Consider the following 20,122-nt stretch of genomic DNA (forward strand, 5'->3'; position numbering starts at 1 on the left):
GGTGGAGTCTGACAGCTCACAACCCCCAATGTAATAACCTCCAGTTTGAGAACCCATGTCCAGGGCCGGTGCAACCCATTAGGCGACCTAGGCGGTTGCCTAGGGTGCTGCGATTCGGGGGGCGGACCATGGTGGTATTTCCGTGGTGGCATCTTCCACCGCCTCTGGGGGGAAGGGGGGGGGCGGCATTTAGGGGCGGGACCTTCTGCCACCTAGGGCGGAGGAAAAACTGGCAGCACTCCTGCCCATGTCACAGATCAATGTCTGTAGAAGCTTGTTCAGATCTATAGTCCCAGTGGCTTGTTCATATGAATGTTCCTTAAATTCATTCATTGTGAGAAGGATACTTTCACTTTGAAGGAAATTTAACATGATCAATAGGACTTCTCAGGCACTTAAAAGTTACACCCAGGCTTAAATACCTTGTGTGTGTGTGTGTGTCCATGGGGGGCGGGGGCGGGGGCGAGCCTTGGCTGAGTTGACCCATCAGAAACTAGGGGTTCATATTAGAAAGGCTGACAAAGCTCATTGCGGTGTGTGTGGCAGGGTTGGGGGTTGTGGGGGGGAAGAGGGAGGAGGTGCAGCACTCAGGGAGTTAATGATCCCATCACGGTTTGTCTTGAAAACCTTGGAATAAATGCAGACTCACTAAAGATAAGGTTACAATCAAGTAAAACAAAACCACATCAATACCACATACAGTGGAACCTCAGGAATTACCAACACCATAGTTATGCACTGACCGATCAACCACACACCTCATTTGGAGCCGGAAGTACACAATCAGGCAGCAGCAAAGGGGAGGGGAAAAAAACCCAAAAAGGCAAATACAGTACAGTACTGTGTTAAATGTAAACTACTAAAAAAAAAGGAAAGCTTAAAAAAAGATTTGACAAGGTAAGGAAACTTTCTGTGCTTGTTTCAGTTAATTAAGATGGTTAAATGCAGCATTTTTCTTCTGCATAGTGGTTTCAAAGCTGTATTAAGTCAATGTTCAGTTGTAAACTTCTGAAAGAACAACCGTGACGTTTTGTTCAGAGTTACAAACATTTCAGAGTTACGAACAACCTTCGTTCCTTTGAGGGGTTCGTAACTCTGAGGTACTACTGTACATGATCCCAAGAAAAATTAGAAAACAGCTATCTTTCCCCCCAGTTCAACCTGGAGTCTAACTATGACTACAGTTGAGGACAAATTGCAATTCTGTACATGGTATTGCATGTTAGTTACAATGTATCATCAGTTTGTGCATTTCCCATGTACAAATCAATGTAGCTAATACAATGCCCAGCGTCTTATGCTAGATGGCTCTTGCTGTTTTGCTGACAGTGCAAATACATTTACATTTAGAAATGTATCCAATACAATGAATTTTAATATAATGTAATAATGGGACCTGCAGATCTCCTTGGTGCGTGTTATTAGAATGCAGCATCAGAATACAGTGCCTTAAAAATAGCAATACAGGGTGCTCTGCAGAAGCGTATGGAATGGATCACTTTGAAAGGGATCTAATTTAGTGCTATTGGCATATCAGAAATTGTCGTAACAACTCTGAAGTCGAGGGGAGTTCTGCTTAAAACCAATAGCGTGATAGGGACCCACACTGAACACAGAATTGAATATATAAAGCAGGGCAAATTCTATAGTGCATTGGACCAAACTGACCACTTCAACCTGAGCTGCATCAATGGTTTAGATGGGTATATGCAAGGCTACTCCCCCCATTGTAGCCTGCTTACTTACCACTGGTTGTACCCAAGATGGCCAGGTGACCTGATGAGCTGGGTGTTCTGCAGGAAAGTGAAGTGGGTCAATACTAACTGACCAGACCAAGGGGGTGCTGCTGTCTTTTATTTCCCCTTCCTCGGGATGTCATTGCTCCAATTTCCCAGCATTCCTTCAGCAATGCCTCACTGATTTAAGGTAAATTACAAAACAGGCATTGGGAACTGGAAAACTTACACCATTCTGCTACAGTGAAACTGAAATGAAAAGGAATGAAATGAAAACTTACTAAAGAATACATTTTCCCTGCAGCAAACTGAATATAAATGATAAAAGACCAGAGTGAAGAATGTGTTTCCTGGATGCTTATCAGATTTGGGGGGTGTACCATGACCTCATTTGACTTCTTAGATTTGTTTTCTGTCCAGATTTTGATGATGGAATTGTCAGACATCATTTATCCAGATGTCTACTGTGCAATTTTAGAGATGGTAGTGGCTTTCCCTACACCCACGCTGTGTCTTCCCATTTTCTGTATATTTTTGTGCTTTATAAATGTGTCTTTCAGCCAAGATCATATATAGCTTACATCTTGCTATTGATATGTTGGATAGCCCTGGCAGTCTTCAGGAAATTTATGATCTAGTCCTAGCGTATTTGACAGATAACACTCGAAATACAAATGTCAAAACGTATTTAGATTTTTCCCTTTTCCTAACTAGCCCTGAAGAAAATACAAACCCTTCTTGACAGAATCAGTTCAGTAGCCTCCTCTAGGACATGCCTTAAGTGTTTGGGAGAATCTGCCTCTTGGAGCCATATAGATCCAGCATTGCTATATTAAAAACAGGGCTCTCTAGCCTGAGGCAGAATTATTTAAGAAAATCCCAACAAGGTTAGACACCACTGTATATTGGGGGGGGGAAGGAAATACACTCTTAAAACATAAGAGAGAAATTGGCAATATTTTAATTAATTTATGTTACATTCTTGGATTGTAACACAGGATGGGGGAGGGGGGAAGCCAGTTACTTTGATTTTTCTGAGTTACAGTCTAGTCTGTTCATTTACACTTATGTTGATTCACTGCAGCGTGAAAGTGCTGTCAGTCAGAGCTAATATTTATAGCTGCTTTCTAAACAGTAATGTCAGCGTGGGGTATATTTAGGCCCTTGTTCAATAAAGTCCACAAGCATGAGCTTACTCTAACTCTAGGCCTTGATGCTGAAAAGACTTTTATTCGCATGCTTAAATTTAAGCATGTGAATAATCCCATTGCCTTGAACTATCGTTATTATTGGTTTGGGTTAGGCTAAGCCTCCTTGGTACTGGTGAGTGTATCAACTACCCTTTATTACGGATAAATGTAATAAACAATTAAGCTCCTATAAGGGACCAGATAGCTGAAACAGCAGCAGCGTCCCCTCAAATATAGCCACATGTCACTCTGCAAACCAAAGACCCAAGCAAAACTTATGTCTGCAGAGAGGTTTTGCTGGCTATTGTTTGAGTAGAGTGTGTGTGTGAGAGAGAGACACACATCACAGAAAAGGGGCAGAAAGCCAAGGACACAACCAGAGCATGGCTGAGAGAAAGAGAGCGAGTGAGCATGCACAAGAGCTTTTTGGGCTAAGTCCCAACTGAAGGAGGCTTGGAACTGTGAGCAAAGAAACTATCTCTGTTTGATTTCTGCTGGGTTCAGGGAAACGTGGTCTTATAAATAAACAGGATTACATTACATCAAAGAAATTCCTGACTCCAGCATCAGTTTCTCCTCCTAACTGGAACAACCTGCAGGACCCCAAATTTCCACTAACCTGTTGTGTCACAAAGAGGTAACATTTATTATATATAGTGCAGTATCATCTAGGGACTCTCAGTCATAGTGCAAGACCCCACTCTGATTGGCCCTGTAAACACAGAGGGAAAAAGACAGTCTCTGCCCCCATTTATCTTACACTTTGAGTATACATGAAGGAGCCTACACACATGCTTAAAATGAAGCATGTGCCTAAATGTCTATGGGGTCATGGTGTTATTCTGCAATGCACTTAAGCATGAGCTTAACTTTATTAAATCAATAGGATTTCAGCATGTGCTTAAATGCTTTGCTTACTCAGGGCCCTAGTCAGGGATGTAGCAGAGATATAGGATCTATATGCAACTGCAAATTATTTTAATAAATGAGTATGTGAAGTGTTAATATCATAGAGTGGATGTTTAAATACTTTTGAAAGAAATAATATTGTGTGTTTGTCTCCAATATTGTATACTTATTTATCAAAAGTCTACATCATTTAGCCTTTAACAAATATCGAGCATAAAGGGCCAAAGCTGCCTTCCTTGAATTATCTAACTTCCCATTGACTTCAATGGGTGTTCTGGGAACACTAGGATGATAGGATTGGACTCAAAGAGCGTGATTAAGGTAGAACAGGCATCAGATTTCACATCAAAGCAGATCCGATAGCTCTAGGGAAAACATACCTGTGATTAACCAGTACAGCCACAATATGTCACCAGTACTCCACACAAGCTATATTGCGAATGCAGAGTGAATAAAATCTTTGTGCTGGTGAAGGAAGAAAACAACATGCAGGCAGGAGAGTAGAAAAAGACTTGATGAGTGGAGGATAGAAGAGGAGGAAGAAATTCCTGCTAAACCGAAGGTGCAGATATGATACCCAGATGGTGACAATAAGGAATCAGGTTTAATGAGGTCCTTGCTAAGGGAATTAGCAGCTGAAGACACTGATCTCTATCAAGCAGTTCCAGCAAGAGTAACAAGAGAATGGGGCAAAGGCAGGGCCAGTCACTTGGAAATGCAGGTGGACATTGTTGGACCTGGCTAAATATATTACCTTGGTTTGAAGAGGTGGATCCAGTCTCCAGGCACGTACAGATAATTGTATCAGTTGGGATCTTTCTGCAGCACACTGCTTCTTGTGATTTTTTCTTAACAGCATGGTGGGTGATTCTGATCTTTCCAGCAGTAGCAGCTGGAGAGAGTAAGGGGGAGAGCCACATGCAATAGGTACAGTGAACTTACTAGCAAAACACCTTTGTCAAAAATGAAATGAATGGAAATAACTGCACCTCAGCAACGGTTTACTACCGAAAATAAAACAAAGCCAAAGGGAAAGGGTGGGGAGACTTGATAGACAATAACCTACATCAGGGGCTGGTTATCACTCCTGGCAGAGTTTGCTCATGTAGATTGAGAATCCTGTACAGTCTATTAACCTGCACGGCTCTGTTCCTCATGACTGAGCGCTGAAGCCTGGAATAGCCATAGAAGCTCCATGTAGAGATTTGGTTCATGTGTCGAGCCTCTAGGTGCTGCTGGGGATCATGCCATCTGATGAGGGTATTCAGTCAAGGTCCTTTCAGCGTCCGTCAACGACCACAACTTTTGACTTATTCTACCAACATCCTGCTTCATCGCCTGCATATTGTGCAGCATCTGTTTTTGGAGAGGCTTCTTTAGCTGCTCATAGAATCATAGATCTGGAAAAAACCTCAAGAGGTCATCTAGCCCAGCCTCCTGTGCCGAGGCAGGACCAAGTAAACCTAGACCCATTCCTGGCAGGTGTTTGTCTAACCTGTTCTTCAAAACTTCCAGTGATGGGGATTCCACAGCTTCCCTTGGTAACCTATTCCAGTACTTAACTGTTCTTATAGATCGAAAGTTTTCCTAATTTCCAACCTAAATTTCCCTTGCTGCATATTAAGTCAATTACTTCTTGGCCTACCTCCAGTGGATTTGGAGAGTGTAATCGATCACTGTCCTCTTTATAACAGCCCTTAACATATTTGAAGATTACTATCAAGTCCCCTTAGTCTTCTTTTCCCCAAGGTTAAACATGCCCAGGTTTTTTAACTTTTCCTTATAGATCAGGTTTTCTAAACCTTTTATCATTTTTGTTGCTCTACTCTGGACTCTCTCCAATTTGACCACATCTTTCTTAAATGGACCCAAAATGGACACAATACTCCAGCTGAAGTTTCACCAGTGCTGAGTAGAGTGGAACAATCACCTCCTGTGTCTTACATATGAGATTCCTAATAATACACTCCAGAATGATAATAGCCTTTTTTGTAACTGCATCACATTGTTGGCTCATATTCAATTTGTGATCCACCAGATCTTTTTCTGCAGTACTACCACCTAGCCAGTTAGTCCTCATTTTGTAGCTGTGCATTTGATTTTTCCCTTCCAAAGTGTAGTACTTTGCACTCGTCTTTATTGACTTTCATCTTGTTGATTTCAGACCAATTCTCCAATTTATCAAGGTCCTTTTGAATTCTAACCCTGTTCTCCAAAGTGTTTGTGACCCCTCCCAGCTTGGTGTCATCTGCAAATTTTATAAGCACACACTCCACTTCATTATCCAAGTCATTAATGAAAATATTGACTAGTACCAGCCAGACCCCTTTGGCACCCAATTGGATATGTCCTCTAGTTTGACAGTGAACCATTGATAACTACTCTTTGAGTATGATTTTTCAACCAGTTGTGCATCCACGTTATAACAATTTAATCTAGACCGCATTTCTCTAATTTGCTCACGAGACTGTCATCCGGGACTATATCAAAAGCCTTACTAAAAATCAAGCGATACCATGTCTGCTGCTATTCCCTACTCCCATCCACTAGACCAGTAACCCTGTCAGAGAAGGAAATTAGGTTGGTTTGGCATGATTTGCTTTTGACAAATCTGTGTTATGTTCCTTCCCCCAGCAGCTAGTGAAGTGTGGAGTCTTTTTGTGGAGGGATAGATACACTTCCAGGAGCAGGTTTCAGGACATATACAGGAGCATGAGCAGAAGAATAGGGGTGTGTGTGTGTGTGTGTGTAGGGGGGGCAGAGGAGGGTTGAAGTGTCCCACTCCAAACACACACTCTCTCAGTCAATCTCCACAAGGTGCACATGCAGGTTGACAACTTCTCCCTGAGCCCTCTCCAGCATGTATTCCCTGTTGCCAATGAGGATGGGGATTCTTAGGCCTGGCCCACACTAACCCCCCACTTCGAACTAAGATACGCAACTTCAGCTACGTGAATAATGTAGCTGAAGTCGAAGTACCTTAGTTCGAACTTACCGCGGGTCCAGAAGCGGCAGGCAGGCTCCCCCATCGACTCTGCGTACTCCTTTCACCGAGCAGGAGTATCGGCGTCGACGGCGAGCTCTTCCGGGATTGATCCCAGAAGATCGATTGCTTTCCGCTGGACCCGGAGGTAAGTATAGACCTACCCTTAGAGGAGGCTGACAGCAGGCCCCATCAATAAAGAGTAGCGGTGTCAGGAAAGGGTCTCTGTGGGTCATAGACATGTCAGCCTGAGTCTGAGACCCGGAGAGAGAACATCCTGGGGGGTACTGCCTGGAGCAATGGAAAGATCACTGTCCCCAGGGCGCTAATTGCAAAGTTGCAGAGTGATATGTGTAGGCAGACTGAGGAGATGAACTTCAGCTCCTAGGGATTAGGAGGGATGGCACGGGAGGGCATGGCATGGCCAGTGAGGGAGGAGAGTTGCTGTGAAGTCTAATGAGGAATCCATGGGCACGGGTGGAAGTGGCAGAGAAGGGGCAGATCCAGGTTTATGGGATCTCCGTGGGGTCTTGTCGGAGGATCCATAGCGACAACTTCAGCTGCTGACTCATGCAAGGTGGGGGTGAATGGTGAGGACACAGATGCTGGGTGTTGTCCTTCTGCTGTGGACTTAGAGGGGAGGTTGGACTGATGTGGGGGCTGCAGTCAGTCAGGAACCCTCCGGCTTTTGTGTTTAGAAGAAATGTGCCTGGTTAATACTGTCTGTGTAGCATGCACCATGTGACAGCAGCAGGGACCTTTGCCTAGGTAGGCTGTAGAGGCAGAGCAGAGCTCTCTCACACCGGGGTCATTTCCAGCCATGTTTCACATTTCCACAGTGTCTATGCTGAAGGCGTACGCGCTCAGTGCAAATAGAGACATTTTCAGAGGGGAAACTGTTTGGCTGCAATATGTTCCAAAAGGCACCTAGCGAATGGGAAGTGCAGTGCACTGGAGAGGCAATGCAAGGTAAACTGTGCTCGGAGAAGCCAGAACTGTAAGTAAGTAGTATTTGCCTCACCTGACTGTTTGACACCATTTCATTTGACATAACAACAGAGCATTAGGCTAAGAGCAAAGCCAGCTTGTGGTTCTGAATGACTGCAAAGTAAAACCAGTGCTTTATCTGACTATATGTACAGAACTCCGTGGCCAATTAACTGGGAAAAGGATTACACTGAGCAACCTTTGATACATTCAGGAACGAATTGCTTAAAAGTCTGGTTTTGGGGTGACACAAGTTGAAAGATGCCAATATCTGGGAGTCTGTAACTTCTCATTGGCTCAGTAAAACCGTGGGTGAGACTCCGTGCTAGTGATGTAGATGTTGTAAAGCAAGGCGGAGTTAAGGACACCACCCCTCTTATAACCAATCGAGGAAGGGGAAGGAAGTTTTACAGCTGCTGTTCTGGATATAACTCTGGCCGGGGTTCCACTGAAAATGGACTCCTGGATGTAGGAAGGCACGTTACCGTGTCGGCAATGAGGCACACTTCTTTAATTCCCTGGGGAAACTTCTTATAGAAACTGGAATGCTGATTGTTCTACTTTGGGGTCTAGATTGGGCCTGGAACTGAGTGGGCACAAAGAGATGCAAGACTATGCTCCTGCGTGGCCTCTCTGGATCTTGAGTCTGGGGCTGCAGGAGCAAGCAGGTGCTGTGATCCTGCTATTCCTCACTGGGAGCTGGTGCATGAGAAACAGGGGCAGAGTGTTGGCTAGTGTGGTGTGTTGAAAACTGTGTTCAGATTAGGAGCTAGCATTTTAAACTCTCAGGGTTTTTCCTCATCCTGCTTGCAGGCTCGGGGCTCTGTAGGGAAGGGTGAGATCTGGGTCCTCAGCAGTCAGGCTGCAAAGAGCTATTCTCGTAGCTGAAGTTGCGTATCTTAGATCGATTCCACCCCCCCAGTGTAGACCTGGCCTCCGGGTAAGAACTATCCGGAGTAAGAATACCACCATCTAGCCCTGTGTAAGGGACAGATGCTACCACCTTTCCTTGCATTGAGTAATACTTTACTTTTCTCAGAGCATAGTCTCATTTTCTTCAATGGGACTATTGCTGGGGGAAGGTACCACTCAGAGTGAGTAGGTGAGGGGAGTCTGGCCCTTGGAGATCAGACTGTATGTAATGGCACATCTACCCTGGAAGGTTCATAGATGCTCTCTGGGCTGCAGGCAGTGGCTATCCACTGTGAGTACAATTGCAAAGGACAAACTATATCATATGTTCAAACAACAGCATAAGGGGGTGCACTCACCACCCATAGCAGCCTTTTGTGTCAGGGTCCTTATCTCCGGTGCCTCCTGTTGGCCATCTGCCTTTCACCAATTCTGCCCTGGCTCACCCCCTGACCAAGTCACAAAGCGAAGTTCCCTGTCCAGCTGAAAGGCCAAATCAAATGCCCAAACTAATAGTTCTGCCCCCTCAAGCACCACGGAAGTCCCCCCCCTTTTTTTTTGGAGTTCGGCTGCCTTCTCTGTAGTCTCTCCTCAGAGGTTGCCCCCTTCCAAGGACCACTGCAGGGATCAATTCTGTCCCTGCAGCCTTCCTCAGTCTGCCTACCCCAGACCCTTTCCAGAGAGGGAGAGAACTCCCTACTTCCCCTTCTGCCTCTCAACTGAGCTCAGTTCTGTTTAAGTAGTCCTCTGCCACTGTGGTCAGGCACTCTACTTCTGTTACACCTAACTGTGATTGCTAATTGACCCTAGGTGGCTACATCGGGGCAAGACTGAGGGGTAATTGCTAGGTCTGAGTCCACCTTGTCGTCAAGGTTTCGGCAGCCTGTGACAAACAGAAAATGACAAAGCTGAAGCACTGTTTATCTTTTTGTGTCTGTGTTGACAATGCCTCGTGCAAGTTATTTCTTCATTGTAGGCCTGTCACTCAAAGACAAACCTATCATTCCTTGCATCACTTTTTATACAGGGTACCTGACAAGCACCAGTGGCTTGCACACAGCTTTGGGACATATTAAAGCCTTCCTGAAAAGTTGCTTTAAGTCCAGTGCAAATTCTTCAGATCTGGCTTATTAATAAATAATATTTTGTAATTCTATTGTACCTTCCATCTGAATATCTCAGAGGGTTTGTACCACTGTTAATTGATGCCTCATAAGAACTCCATGAGTCAGTGTTATCTGCAATTTATATATGGGGAAATGAAGGTACAGAGCGGTTATGTGACTAATTCCAGGTTGCACAGGAAGTCTGTGATCCATTTGTTGTCTCTTGTCTTATACACTTAGATTGCAAGCTCTTTGGGGGCAGGAACCACATATTTGTTCTGTTTTTGTACAGTGCCTACCACAATTGGGTCCCTGTCCATGATTGGAGCTCCTAGACACTACAAGAAAAAACAACAATAATAATTCAGACATTTTAAAGGACCTGTGACGTGTCACAACTCACCACTGCGGCACCTCCTGCTGCCAGCCCGGGGAATTAGCGCTGCACTCTTTTCCGGTGGTGTCTCACCCGCTGTCACCTTTGTTCCTCAACCCACATCACTCCCAGGACCGCAGCATCCTCTTCAGTGACACAGCCCTCCGGCTGTGCCACACTCTGTTTCCCCCACTTCCGGAAGGACTGCAGTCCACTGTCCAGCTACTCCCATCAGTGGCTCCAGCGCCCTCTTTGCCCTTCATCAGGGCCTCAATCTGCAGATCCCTGCAGCCTGCCAGGAGCTGCCTTTAGCTCTCTGCCTGCAGCACTCCTTTGTCTAGGCTGCTTGCTGCTCTCCACCTGCAAGACAGCCATCCTCCTCTCTTCTCAAGCTCCAGGGAGTGACTGCCCCTGCTCTATTCTGCAGCCCTTCTTATATGGGCCAGCCCGGCCCTGATTGGCTGCTCCTATAAGCCCTTCTGTGACTGGCTGCTTCCTGAGCAGCCTCCCTAGGGCTGCTTTTAACCTCTTTTCTGCCAGTGTGGGGCAGATGCCCTATCACAGGACCACTGTGATCATCTAGTCTGATGTCCTTTATAGCTCAGATTACAGGAGCTCCCTAAATTAATTCCTGTTTGGACTGGAGTGTATGTTTTAGAAAAACAGCCAATCTTGATTTAAAAATTGCCAGTGATGGAGAACCCACCAAAACCTTTGGTAAATTGTTCCAAAAGTTAACTAACCTCACTGTTAAAAATATGCGACTTATTTCTAGTCTGAATTTGTCTAGGTCAACTTCTAGCCATTGGATCTTGTATACCTTTGTCTGCTAGAATGAAGAGCCCTCTATTATCAAATTGCTGTTCCCTACGTAGATAAGTATAGACTGTGATCAAGTCACTCAGTAACCTTCTTTTGTTAAACTAAGCAGATTGAATGCCTTGAGTCTTTCACTGTAAGGCATGTTTTAGAACCTTTTAATCATTCTTGTGGCTCTTCTCTGAACCTTCTCCATGAAACCATCTTTCGTCTCTTCATTAAAGGCCTTATGTTGCTTGAATTGCCAATGCTATTTCTTGTCTGGCTATCCAAATATGGTGCTACTCTAAAGTTAATGGGGAAAAAATGCTGAAGGTTCTTGACGGTGTGGTTGTCTTTATTCATTTTCTTCCTCCCTTTTTTTCGTTCCTGCCATAAAGAGATTTACATAATAAAATGGATATTTAAAGAGTCCAGGAGATTTTTTTGTTTAAAAGGTAAATCACTGTTTAAAGATACTGCTTTGGAAATAATCATTATCGAGCTTCAGTTTTCTCTGCTTTTTCCTCTCTCACAAATATGAATAAATGAAGCTGGTCCTCACTTTTTGAGCTGTCAGGTGAAATTCACGCTGTGCAGTGAGCGAAAGCGAGGTCTGTGCACCGCACAAGTCCCACGTAAGCCCTATTTTGAGATCTTTAATAATGCATAGGCTATTTGTTTGCCCTGTGCACAGGGGGGAATTTCACCCTTAGTATCTTATTCAGCTTTAAATCCGCGAGCAGTATGTATGGCAGAACATATTACTGAAATTCACTTCAGCATTTTTCTTTCATCGGGAGTGTGCTTCTGTGTAGTTTGTTTCCTTCTAGTCTTTTCTCTTGCTAGAGAAGCAGCAGTATTTAAGAAGCCCGTGAGCCCAAAGAAAGGGGTCACTATCACTTCGGAAATAAACATGTGTTTGCAACAACTGGCAACCACGGAGTGCCTGCAGGACATGATCAGCTGGTGCATAAGAAATTGCAGGCAGGAGTTTGACAGCAAACCCAAACAGTGTGATCATAATGAAATCCAGTAGACAGGGGCTTGGCGAAAGGGAAGCTGAACAACAGAGCATTTGAATATTACAATAAGATGCAGGGCAAAACATGTAGATTAGTAGAAGCCTGTCTGAATAATCTGGTGGTGGCCAAAGGCATCATTTAAAAACTCTTTGTAAAATGTTGTTCTTTTCATTGTAGCGATGTATTACACTTTATCATTCATACTGCTCCACTCAGTTGTTATTGATATATGCCCTCCAATGGGATTATAACTACTGGGACAAATCCTGGGTCCTCGCTTGTTTTTTGTAATTCTTATTCAGACAAGCTGGCAGACTCAGGCTTGAGTAGGAACTGAGGCCACGTCTACACTACTGGCTAAATTGGCACTGCTGTGATCGATGCAGCGGTATCGATTTAGCAGGTCTGGTGAAGACATACTAAATTGATGGGAGAGCACTCTTTCGTCAACGTCTGTACTCCACCACCCCAAGAGGTGGAAGCTATGTTGACGGGAGAGTGTCTCCCATTGACATAGCGCAGTGTAGACACTGCTGTAAGTTGACCTACGTTACGCCGACTTCAGTTACATAATTTACGTAACAGAAGTAGCGTAACTTAGATCGAATTACAGCATTAGTGTAGAGCAGCCCTGAATGATGTCTTCAGGATTTGACCCATTATTATTGTAAAACATTTACATTTACCCAGTGCCTAATAGAATATGGGCAAGACATCATCCCTGCTCTGCAGAGATTAACAGTCTAAATAAAAGCAGACAAGCAATCATAATGCCTAGGTCCAAGAATACAGCACAGGGAGAATCTTAGGGTTGTAAATGATAGGTCAGATCCTGACACAAAGCCCAGTTGTGCAGCTGTTGAGCACCTACTCCACCCACGTAGTCTCACTGGAGTCACTGGGACAAGTCGCATCAACAATGCGAGCAAGGGGTTGTATAATCAGGCCCTCAGTTTTAACTAAGGCTACTGTGGTAAGTCGACCTACACTACACAACTCCAGCTATGTGAATAACGTACCTTAGGTTGAGTTACCGCGGGGTCTACACCACGGGCGGTCGACGGGAGAAACTCTCCCATTGATTTATCTTACTCTTCTCATCGGGGGTAGAGTACAGGGATCTGGAGAGTGATCTGCTGTCGATTTGGTGGGTCTTCACTAGACCCGCTAAATCGACCGCCGGTGGATTGATCTCAGAGCGTCGATCCCGGCTGTAGTGTAGACATAGCCTTAGGAAGGCAAACTCCTAGAGAAGTAAGTCAATGGAAGTTCCCCTGAATGAAAAAGGAGTAAGGACCTCAGGATTTGGCCCAGTGAGAAGGAAGGATGAGGAATTTCCTGAAGAGGTGGGATGAAAGGAGGAGAAGGAAGGAGCTTGGCATATGAGGACCAGGAAAATGGCAGAAAGAGGCAAAGGAGGGGAGTAATGTGTGGGGATGGGAGGTAGGAATCAGGAAGGATGTGGGGCAAATGAGAGAAGAGAAGTATGTAGGGCCTTGTAGCCAAGGGCAAATAGTTTGACTGTTTTGCTGGAAGGAAGAATCAGTGGAGAGATTTAAAGTGAAGAAAACCATCTTGCTCGGATCATCATTTTTAGCAGCATATCCTTATGTAGCCTGATTTGGGGTGTGTTAGTAGTGTTGATTTAATTTATCAATTTAATTTAATTTAAATAATTAATTATTAATTTTTATTAATTTTAATAATTTTAATCATGATTATTGTGGATATTAATTAGTATGGCTTTCGGCTCGCCAATTTGTTTGATCAGAAGATAAAGTTCGTCCTGAATCAGGTTTCACAGAGTTTATAAAGAGAACTTCGGGGTTGTGACAGGAAGTTTACACAGAGACAGAAGTAGTTATAAAGACCTTTTTATTAAAATCAATGAAGATAGTAAGTAAATGGTAAAGCAGTTAGAATTACAGAGTTACACCTGTATCACAGTTCTTTAAGAGAATATAAGATTATAAACTGCAAAATTGATTAATACTCACACCCTGTTTTGATAATAAGCTGGTGTTGACAATACCTTGGGCGTTTTTCACACCTCTGGTAAAGGAAGCTACAGCAGAGTTATTCGTTTTCTAACTTAACTCTATGTGTCTTAACTAAATAAAATATAAATGAGATTAAATCCCTTTTTAATTTACAGTCTTGGAAAGAATGAAGAACGACCTATCAATAGTTAATAGCCGTGTAGGAGATGAGAAGTATCGATACGTAGTTGAAAGGTGGAGGCAATGAAGAGTAGACAGGAGTAGATAGGTGGGTAGATTGCCTGTCTAATGGTGAGCTGCCTCGCCTTTTTATAGGGTATTAATCAGAAATCCTTCCTCTTATGCCCATATTTCATTCCTCCCCCACGGAAATGTTAGGGTACACCTACCCCATAGGCTGATATGCATGTGCATATGGATGACAGGTATGTACGCACTTGTGGTGAATTTGTTAGAATGTGGGCAAAACCCCTTCCTTTTCCACCCCATATTACTATTGGTTTAGGTAACGGTCTCTAGACATCTGCGTGGGTGTTTTATCTAATTTTACTTTTCCTGGCAAGGGTCTCAAAAAGGTGTTAACTACGCATTAGCTTAACATACAGAGTTTTAGCCTGTAGGTAGGTTTCTTGCATTACAGCCAAACTTACTTTTAATATAAAATCTAAAAATCTAATACATTAAATACTCATTTTATAAAAAAAATATATTTATACAGACAAGCAGATTAATCCTTAGGGCTACACTTATCGAATCCCAGCATTGCTTATTATATGCAGCCGGTACCAGATCTCAAGTATAAACATGGTAAGGGCACTTCTCATTTGTTTTTTGTAAAGTGCTGTCTAAGTTTAAAGAGCTTTACACGTATTTAATAAATAATAATAATAATGATACTGGAAACTGGCCAAGATGTGCCTTATGGGCCTGATCCTGCAGTCACAATGCAGACAAAACAGCCATTGAAGTCAACGGCAGTACTGGCTGGGTTAGGACTAAAGAATCAGGTCCTATGTAAGGGTCCAATCCTGCTCCCATTGAAATCAATGGGAAAATTCAGTAGGCACAGGACTGGATCCTTAGTTTTTACAGCGTTTAGTAAGTAAACCCTCAGATTGTTTCTCAAGAAAAGCTTGGTCTATCCTTTCTGTATTCTGTTTCACGGGTTTCTCTTTTAATGGGGACAGGGATTCAAAATGGATTTCACAAAGGCTCCATGGAGCTCATTGACTTGGCTTCTGCAATAACAAAACCATACTGTCTCTGTGCTGTGCTGCACGGCAGGCACCAGATGTGATGTGCAAACAATTAAAACTCCCCAGTAACGCTGACGGATTGCTGATTGCGTTTCCCACCATCTTCTCCTCTTCCGTTTTTATAACTGGGAAGTAGACGAAAGCAGATTTTCCAGAAGTCCTTTCGCGGGAGGTTTTAAAAAGCCCTCCTGCCTGCACATCTGTCTAGCTGGATTTGTAGAGAAGCTGCCTCTAGTGCCTCTTGTTTGGATGGGAATCCTCTAGACAACTTCCACTAAGTGACACTTTCAAAGACAGATATACATGCGCATCACATCAAACATTGTTTAGGAAACACACATAAAATCCTTGTTCAAAGAATGAAGCTTATCAATTGTTGTTTTTTTCTTTTACTCCAGCTAGCAGTGTAGCCTAGTGCAGACAGAGAGGAATATGTTGCATAGCTTGAAACTACAACAACAAAAGAAAAGAATGTCTGTATTTAAAAAGATAGAGGTTGTTATATAGGTGCAAAGGAAAATTGGCAGGGCATCATTAAAAATAACTAGCAATAATACCATTATGACAAAGCATAACCTAAATATGACAAATTCTAAAGTCCTTCTTCAGGCAAAACTCATTGATTTCACCTAGTACTGATTTCTTGATTTTAATGGGAGTTTTCCTGGAGTGAAGATTGAATATAAATTGAGAATCATTTCCATATTTCGGAATGATACAGCAATGACCCCATCTATTATATAGGTGGTGGAGATAGTGATGGCTGCAATTAAGATTGTCCAACACTTTCCATTATAAGACCCTGTTTTCAGTTTATTATAACTTTGCCAAACATTAGCTTTGCCAACATTTCTCTGTGCTGCGAGTCTGCCTATGGCTGATTTTGCTGGGGGAAGAAGTTTCACTAAAATGGCTCAGCCATTTCCAAGAATCAACTTAGGGAAAAATAAGTTGTTTTGCCCATATTAAAATAAAACAACGCAACAACTTACCGCTATTTTGTAGACAAACTGTAGCACCTCCAGGCTTTGGAGCATGTACGTGAAATTTAGTGGATGGGAGATTTGCCCTGCTGTCAGGGATGTGCCTTTTGCTGTTCCTGTAAAAAATTGCCCAAGTTATAAGCCTCTGAAAAATCTCAGTTCACAGTTGCCAATTATCAGGGGGTAGCCGTGTTAGTCTGTATCTACAAAAACAACAAGGAGTCTGGTGGCACCTTAAAGACTAACAGATTTATTTGGGCATAAGCTTTCGTGAGTAAAAACCTCACTTCTTCGGATGCAACAATTAGAGACTTGTTAGAGCTTTGCAAATTCTCCAAAGATTCCACCTGCATTGACCATCATCCAGCCTCTCCCAGGTCCTACATGTGCCATTCTCACAGAGCGTGAGCATGCTCCAGCCCAGAGATACAGGGGCTGTGGGCAACTTTCCCTGCGATTGCTCTTGCTGGATGCCACCAGGGCTGCAGAGTTGTCAGGCACGGGAACTGAGAGAATGGTGACTGTCTCTTTTCTGCCTTCAGTGCCCCCACTTCAGGTGCCCAGTTAGCATGAAGGAGAAGGAGGAACAGCATGACTTGAATGCAGAGGGTGAGGAATGGGGGGCTGGGCAAACAGGGGTGGGGGGGAGAGATGTAGGGAGATGGTGATAGGAGCAGGAATTGGGAAGGGAAAGGGTCAGGAGCAGAGGAGGGAAGAAGAGAGGGGGAGAGAAAAAAGGACGGGAGAAGGGCCAGGGTACGAGGATGGGGGGACAGGAGCAGGAGCCAGGAGCATTCTCCCCTACAATTCTGGAATTGAATCCATTAATCTTGAGCCTCAACATTCCTTTGCTGTCTAGCAAATAGCTGTGAGTCACACTGAGAGGTTCTTCTGTTGCTACCAGTAACTCTGGCAGTCCAAGAGGTAGAGGGCTCTGCAGTGGAGCTATAGATCCCAACCCTGCTGATGAGCCATTTGGAGTCAGTACAGTTCCACATTATTTAATTTCTCTTCTTCCACTTTTTGTTTTAAGCTTAGGAAATTACACACACAAAAACTACATTAAAAGAGTGTTAACACTGCAAAGTCAAGGAAAAATGCATAAGTTAGGAAATGCCAGAATTAAGAGGTTTCAGAGTAGCAGCCGTGTTAGTCTGTATCCGCAAAAAGAACAGGAGTACTAGTAGCACCTTAGAGACTAACAAATTTATTAGAGCATAAGCTTTCGTGGACTACAGCCCGAAGAAGTGGGCTGTAGTCCACGAAAGCTTATGCTCTAATAAATTTGTTAGTCTCTAAGGTGCCACAAGTACTCCTGTTCTTTTTGCCAGAATTAAGGTTGCCAGCACAACCTTAATTTGGCCCCCTTGTGCATATGCGTTAAGGTACATCTTTAATTACACGACACTGCCTATTTTTTTCCCACTGGACCCCTGCCTCATTCAGTGCACAGGGCCAATTGTGCTGTTCTCTGTAGGAAGTTGGAAGGTGCGTAGTGGATGAAGCAGGGAACTGGAGGAAGAGAAAGGAGCCTCTTGTGCTTAAGGCAGTAGAATGCCATCCTACATAACTGGATTCTATCCCTGGATCTACCACAGAGTTCCTGTGTGCTGCCAGACAACTCACATCAACCAAAATTTTCCCAGGTGTGCTCTTTGTTTTCTGGGTACCCAACTTGCGAAACCCGGTGTCTGATTTGCAGAAGTGCTGAGCACTCACAAATGCAACTGAGGTCAAAAGGAGCTCTGTTCTGAACATATAACATGGTATAATATGGTAGGTACTTTGAAAAATTAGGCCTGGGTTCCCCACATTTAAAATGGAGATAATACCACCACATCACAGGGATACTGTGAAGATAAATTCACTGGCGTTTATAAAGCACTAAGACGCTGTGATGAGAGCAACATCGAATGTAACATAAGAATGGCCATACTGGGTCAGACCAATGGTCCATCTAGCCCAGTGTCCTGTCTTCCAACAGTGGCCAGTGCCAGATGCTTCAATGGGAATGAACAGAACAGGCCAAACATCAAATGATCCATCCCCTGTCATCCAGCTTAGCATCTGGCAGTCACAGGCTTAGGGACACTCAGGGTTGCATCCCTGACCATCTTGGCTAATAGCCTAGGGTGACCAGACAGCAAATGTGAAAAATCGGGATAGGGGGTGGGGGTGGGGGTAATAGGAACCTATCTAAGAAAAAGACCCCAAAATCATGACTGTCCCAATAAAATCAGAACATCTGGTCACCCTAGTGATGCACCTATCCTCCATTAACTTATCTAATTCTTTTCTGAATCCAGTTATAGTTTCCACCTTCACAACATCCCCTGGCAATGAGTTCCACAGGTCGACTGTGCCCACGAGAAAATGAATAATTTTGTAATTAGTGAAGGGTTTGGATGGTGTACAGTAAATACAGCATGGAGCCACACACTGAATGGTGAGGATAAAATTAATATTGCATAAGTTAGTGTCATCTAGTCTGTGCACTGAGTGAGGAAGAGCTCCTGTGCAAAAATAGTATGTGATCATGTAATTAAAAACCATGTCATAAAGCATACACATGGGGCGGGGGGAGGCACAAATTAAGGTTACGCAGGGAAACTTAGTTCTGGCATTTCTGAGTGCTTGGCTTTGCATCCTTAATGTTCCTTTAATGTAGATGGGGTTTTATTGGATGTGATATGAATTAAGAATAATCTTGTTGCATATTGAGGTCTTTTTTGCCTATCTACACTATTGCATAAAAACATGTCGTTTTTTTTTCTAAGTCGTTATCACCATTTTGCGGTAAACTTTAGGAAGTACAGTACGAGACTCCAGCCCTAGGACCTGATCCAAACCCCATTGAAGTCATTAGAAAGACTCGCATTGACTTCAATAGTCTTTGGATGAGATCTTTGGTTCTCCCCTAACTAACGTTGGTGTAACCCCTTTGACTTCAATGAAATTACTCCTGATTAACACCAATGTAAGTGAGAGGAGAATCAGGCCATGTGAGTCTGTAAATAACATGAAAATTGGATCAGACAGCATCTCTAGTATTTTTCTGGCATTTGCCCTGCATGAATTGAGACATTTCCATAAATAAAAAGAAAGCTTAATAAACCTCAGAAAGGTTAGTCTGCTTCCACTGGATTTTGTATGGCGGTTGAGTAAATCCTCCAAAGTAATTACATACCTTATATGAAGACAGTATTTTTTACACCAGAAATTTCATTGTCACTCTCACGCCATATGTGCAGTATATTTACAATGAGTAACCTCTTCTATTCTGGCAAATCATAGACACACATTTCCACTTCCTGACTCCAGTCAGTATTGACCCAATAACCCAACCTGGTGCCAGGAGGCCCTGCACTGATCCATCTGTCAGATACAATGCAAAACTCAGCTCTACCCTGGGTATGGTCATTGCATCCTGGGTAACTCAGTGGTTCTCAGAGCAGGGTCTGCCAAGCACTTGCTCTTGTTCCCTGGAGAATGGGCTAGTCATGTGATGCTGGCTGCTTCTCCTCATTTCTAACTACTAAGACAGATACAATTACATTAAATACTTTCCTAATGTTGCTTTTCCATAGAAGTAATTGCTGCAGTTGCCACAGGGATGTTATGTGATGATGAGATGAGTGATCTTCGTGGTCTTGAATGTGATGCCCTTGAGGATTAAGTCAATATAGGCCTCTAAACACACCTCAGACAGGATATGGGCTATGGGCCTGCCCCCATGCTGTGGCCTCAACCCTCCCTGGGGTGGCAGTGGATGTAGCCACCTAAATGTGCCATCTGCTGAGCTGATGGATAAATACTACCACCCATGCCCTCGATCACTGATCCCAGTCTTCAGGCAGCCTG

General features: G+C 43.6%; 1 protein-coding gene across 1 annotated transcript in view; it reads left to right on the top strand.

Annotated features, from left to right (window-relative positions):
- Positions 1 to 568: 568 nt before the first annotated feature.
- The window catches only part of C1QL2 (complement C1q like 2), a 39,646-nt gene continuing 20,092 nt past the window's right edge, over positions 569 to 20,122 (top strand). Inside the window, exon 1 of the mRNA XM_065561584.1 lies at positions 569 to 897. The gene's annotated coding sequence lies outside the window, so the exon portion shown is untranslated. The remainder of the gene's footprint in view (positions 898 to 20,122) is intronic.

This window comes from Chrysemys picta, chromosome 11 (genome assembly GCF_011386835.1).
Source record: "Chrysemys picta bellii isolate R12L10 chromosome 11, ASM1138683v2, whole genome shotgun sequence".
NCBI lineage: Eukaryota > Metazoa > Chordata > Testudines > Emydidae > Chrysemys > Chrysemys picta.